The sequence below is a fragment of the Pyrus communis genome, chromosome 17, assembly GCF_963583255.1.
Source record: "Pyrus communis chromosome 17, drPyrComm1.1, whole genome shotgun sequence".
Lineage (NCBI taxonomy): Eukaryota > Viridiplantae > Streptophyta > Magnoliopsida > Rosales > Rosaceae > Pyrus > Pyrus communis.
In genome coordinates, this window is record NC_084819.1 from 11024005 (window position 1) to 11029970 (window position 5966).

A 5966-nucleotide genomic window follows, 5' to 3' on the forward strand; every position below is an offset into this window, starting at 1 on the left:
TTCCACCTTCGTCGACACGCGACCCCCTGAAATAGTAAGGTAATTAATAACAAGGACAATTGATAAAAAAAAAAAGAAAAAAAAAAGAAAAAAAAAAGAAAAAAAAAAAAAAAAAAAAGAGCGGAAAGACTACCTTGGGCCGACTCCTTAGGTTGGGCCGAGGGCGTTGGCCTGGGACGGTCGCCGAAGATTTTGCTCACCAGATCTTCGACCGGGGCGCCGAAGAAGTCGCCGGTATACTCCTCCCACCAGTCCCCGAAGGTGTCGATTCCCAAAGATTCAGGAACTGTCGGCCGGAGCCGGAATTTCTTACACTTCTCCTGAAACTCCTGCTCCGACGTCTTGCACTCCCTCTCAGAGGAACCGGAAAGACGCCCTCGACTTAGGATAGACCGAGAGGCAAGCAGGGGAACGGGGCAGCCTTGAAGGTAGCCGAGCTGCCGGGCGACGAAATGGGGGTGGTAAACCTCCCAGCTGGCTCGGCGGGCGTCGCAACCAAGAGGAAGATCGCGAGCCAAAACAAAAGACCCCCAGCATTGGCGGATGTCCGCATCCTCGGACTCGGCCCACGCTGACATAGGGAGCCTGATCGAGGCAGGGTATTCCTGGCGCCGACATACCAGGAACTCGTCATCCGAAATGATGTCGAGGCCGAGGAAGTGTTTAAAGACCTCGTCGGCTCGGTAAGGTGGCGCCGATCGAGAGGCCAGTTGAAGGCCGAGGGCGGCCGATCGTTGGAAGGCAAGAACCTCCAGTCGAAGGGTGGAAAAGTAAACCTGCAACCAGAGTTGGAACACCCAGAGGGGTCCATTCTGGTGCGGGTCAATCTTGCCAATAGTCGCCTCGGCCAAGCAACGGTAGAGGTTGGCAAGTATAGTCGGGCTGAGCGCCAAGGAGCGACCATTGGCCAGTGCCTGGGCCACCGGCATGTTCTCGACCAGGCATTTGTTGTACCAGTAGAAAAGGAAGGCCTCGTGTTCTCCCTTCCTAAGGCCTTCCTCGCCTCGGCTGGCGAAGTGAAGGATGAGAGTGTTGTAGTTGAAGAAGTTATTGTGGAGCTTCTGAACTTCTTCCCTCGAGGGCTCCCGATCGCCTCGACTAAGCGTCTCGACGGCCCTCTCGTCGAATAATGCCTTCAGGTCGAGAGGAGAAGGGCATCCGGAAAGGGCGGCATCAATGGGAAAGCCGGTTGGAGAAGTCCCAAGGATGGCCGAAATGTCGAGGACTGTGGGGCCGAGAGGGCCGAAAGGCAGGATCATGGTGTTGGTGGCCGAACACCATAAACTCAGGGCCGCCATGAGCAGCTCCTTATCCATGGCAATCTTCATGGTCGACAGAATAATGGCATCGTAGATACCGAGAGCCTTCCACTCCTTGCCAAAGAATGTGCTCATTCGGTCAACCCAGGCGGCCCAGGCCGTGGTGGTCGAGGGCCCGGCTCCCTGAGGCCGCGCCAGAGTCCACTTCGACCAATCGAACCCCTGCAGCAGGGGTATTAAACACTGCTCCTTGAGCAGATTAGTGATAGACGACGACACTGCGTCTCTGAAAAGGGGACCCAGAATCTGGTGGGTGGTGGCCATGTCATTTTCAAATCGCAGCGTCTTGACGGCGTTCCGATCAATGAAATCCTTACATTTGTTGCACTCGTCAGAAAGCTTTGAGATAAAGAAGGCCATTGATGGAAGAAAGGTTTTAGAGTTAAAAGAGGAGGTTGCAGGAAGAAGGGCTTGAAGGTTTTGTTTGAACGAACAGAAATGATAAAATTGAGATTTTGGAATTTCTGAAGGCGTGAGATGCGAATGACAGAAGTATGGGTATTTATAGGCTTTTCAGAATGAAGATCAAACGTCTGGAATTTGAAAAGCACTGGTTCAAATTGGGGGGAAATTTAACTGGGAAAGGTTCCAATCATTTCGGATATTTTGGGAACATGCGAAGATAGGATCGAGGGGTCGAAAATCCAGGACGCATGATTGCGTGCGGCGACGGTTTTAATGCATTAATTAGGATAAGACGCTTCGGTAAGTGCACGATCTCGAGGGCCATGATTGAAAGCTTTTAAGAGCGGCGGAGAATCGACACGTGGCTGTACGTTGGGGGCAACGAGGAGAGTGCAATCATGTCTCATAAATGTGCATCAGTAATGGTCATCAAGGGAAGTAAAGTCCAAAAAGCAATAGGCGTTTTCGCTTCTTCAAGGCCGAGGCCCGACCAAGAGTTAACAGTCGGCTACCTCAGAAGCGAGGGGGCAATGTTTGGGCCCAAAATATTATTGTTGGGCCAAGCAGCAGGATGTGCTCGGCCCAAGGTGATGACAAATACTATGGGCCGAATAATAAATTCTGGGCCAGTTGGCAGGGTTGGCCAAATCCTATCCTAAGTAGTCCGGATAGATAAAAAAGGTCAAGGAAGTCCTGGTGTGACCAGGATTCCCGACCGGTAAGAAGTAAAGCCTCGAAAAGAAGGAAAATTCAGAATCCCAGTGGGAGTAGGTTTGTTCGAGTTAGAGTCAAAATGGGACAAGGACTCCCAATCCAAATCAGAATGCGAATCAGTCTCAAGGAATAGGGTGCTATAAATATAAGAAATCATGCAACAGAAAGGGCCCTTCAAATCAGCATACAATTGCCCTGCGCAAAACCTCTCAAACACCTTGAGATTTTTCATTTTCTTTTCCTGCCGACACACCTTCAGTTTGGATAAAAATCATTGTGGAAGCACCCGGCGAGCATCTTTAGTTTGGATAAACAGCACTGCTGCCGCAGAATCAGCCGACCGAGAAGAACCTTCAGTTTGGATAAACAGCACTGCGTCGAGGTCGACCGGTTATCTATCTAAGTCTCGGCCGAGAAGGGTTTTCAAACCTTTGTTGGCAGAGGTCACCTTGCTAGCCTCCTCGGCATAGTCAGGTGTTACGAATTGCATTGCTCGGCGTACTGGACGCCGAGTGATTTTATGATTGGATACTCGCAAGTAAGTTTCAGGGTTCGGCATTCCGACGGCCGAACTACGTTTACCATCAAGACATACATCACGTTTGAGTACCTGTGCCCATATAGTTTGGTCTCGATTCGACGTGCTTATACTCTTACGAATATAATCACAGTGACCGAATCGGGCTCCGACGATTTGTGAACTCCGCAGAATTAGTAGCCTTGTCTTCAGGCTGTAGAACCCAGAGACCGAGAGTGTTTCTTCCTCGGTTGCAATCGCAAGATAGAGAAGTCAATGACGCGCTCAAAGCGACATCAACCAATTTTACTCCTCGACCAAGCTCGGCCGACGAGTTGGCACGCCCCGCATTCAACCGAAAGACGTAGTTAGCTTATTAGTTACTCGGCCTGCGCGCCACGTAGGTTTTGTAATTTTTAGAGTCAACACATATATATGCTCAAAGAATTCCACATCTCTTGACTTTATAACCTCACTTGTTCCAAGATTAAGGGATCTATAAGCTTTACTATTTTTTGCTTATCCTATGAATGCACATTTATAGGTCTTAGGTCCTAATATGGATATTTTAATATCTGGTATTCTCAAATAATCCAATTTAGGTTTCCTGTTAAACCACATATGAAGTCATGTTGGACTTTTTGTGTGGTATTCTATTAACAATATAACACGAAGTCAGTAAAGCTTCTCTCCATATATTATTTGGGAGTCCTGAACTTATTAATCATGTGTTAACCATTTCTTTTGAGGTTCTATTTTTTCTTTCGGCAAGTTCATTTTGTTGTGGAGTGTAGGGGGCCGAAACCTCATGTCTAATCCATGAGTTTCACATAATTTTGTGAATTGCTCTGGAAAGTATTCAACTCCTCTATCACTTCTCAATACTTTTATCTTCCTGCCCAATTGATTTTCCACCTCTACTTTATAAATCTTGAACTTATCAAATGCTTCATCTTTACTAATCAATATACATAAATGTACCTTGAATAATGATCAATAAAGGTGAGAAAGTATTTCTTACTATTATGAGTTATAATACTCTTAAGATCACATAGATCCCAATGGACAAGTCCAAGCAATTCAGATGTTCATTCAACTTTTTGAAATGGTTTTCTCACTATTTTTGCTTGTGCACATATTTTGCATTTTGATATACTATTGCTATCACATTTTCAAATTAATCCTATATTACTCATACATTTGATAGATTGAAAATTTACATGTCCTAATTTACCATGCCATAATTGAAATGACTCAAGCATATAAATAGAATTCATAACTTTATTAATATTGAGTTTAATCATACCATTACATGAATAACCTTTTCTCACAACTATCCATTTAGACAAGATAAACTTATTTGATTCATACACTAGTTTAAAGCCAGCCTTGTTCAATAAATCACCAGAAACTAGACTTTTCCTCATTTTAGGAATATGACGAACATTCTTCAAAGTGACTGATTTTCCAGAAGTGAAATTAAGTTCACCTGTAAAATTCCCATCACAATTGCCGCTTGATTGTTCGCCATCTTGACACTTTGCCCATCCATGATTTTCTCATAATTTGAGAAAACATCTCGATCCTTTGCAACATGTATAGTGGCTCTAGTATCAAGCCACCAACCATCATCAGAACCAATATGATTCACTTTAGTAACCTTGTGACTTAAGATGTTTCTTGTAAGTTAAAGATTTATAAAGTAGAGGTGGAAAATCATTTCTTCACATCACTAGTATTCTTCCCTTTGTTTTTGAAACTCTTTCCGTTAAGAGGAATAACATTTTTTTTTTGTTTTTTGTCACTTGACTCTCCTTCAACCAAATTTGCTCTAGAAAGATGACTTGTTATCTCAGTTCACTCACTCTCTCGCTTACGAGATTCTTCTTCTATATGAAGGTGTCGAGTTATCTCCTCTAGAGTAAATTTCTTCTCTTGGTGTTTGAGTTTCTTTTTATAATCATTTCATTTTGGTGGTAATTTTGCTATAATCATACCAACTTGGAATTCCTCATCAACCGTCATTCCTCCAATGGCAATATCATCCATAAGTTGTAGTTCCTCAACTTGGGGAATGATAGACTAATTATCTATCATTTTGAAATGCACATAAATTATCGATAAGAAATTTAGGTGCACTAACCTATTCAGTTTTGTACTTGTTTTCTAATCGCGTCCAAAGCTCTTTTGCCAATGGAGCATTTCAATGCACAGTGTAGAAAATGGTTGATAAAGCATTGAGAATGTGTCCATTGCATAAAAAATCATCTTCCTTCCTCTTGTTCCTTTGATCTTTCAAAGCATTCGACTCATTTGTAGTTTTTTCAAGAATTGCTGGAAGACCATCCTGAAGAATGTAGGCCAACTTCAAGATAGTCAGATAGAACAAAACGTTTTGTTGCCATTGTTGGAAAAATTGACCATTAAAGCAATCGAGACGAACCAAATCTTGATTCATGACTTGAATTGATTGAAAAGTAGTTGCTAATGCCTCCATTGATCAAATTATTCTTAAAATTGTAAGAATAATAAACTAAAAATAACGATGGTAGTAGAGAAGAAGAAAAATGAGAACATTGAGCCAAAGCACGAATTGAATTTGCTTTCCTTAATACTAATTTGTCTCTCTTTCTTAGTGCAAAAAGAGTTGTAAAACAAATTGTCTCCAGGATACTATGAACTCAAACTCACTTGGTATTATTTCTTAAGATTTGCACAACTTAAGAAATAATATGAAATTTGGAGACAAGAAAGAAAAATAAAAGATATATTCTGATTGTTGAACTCATGTTGTATTTATAGAACTTTAGATGATATTTCATCAACAGTTGTATTCCTCCAATTCTATACCCAATAAGTTATATGAGTATAAGGATGCATCATTTCATAATTTAATTGCAACCTTTAAGAATTATATATATCCATTCGATGATGGATATATCTTTCCACTCACAACTGCTCACTAATACACAACCATTCCAAACAATGTTTATGATATATTTACAAATTTC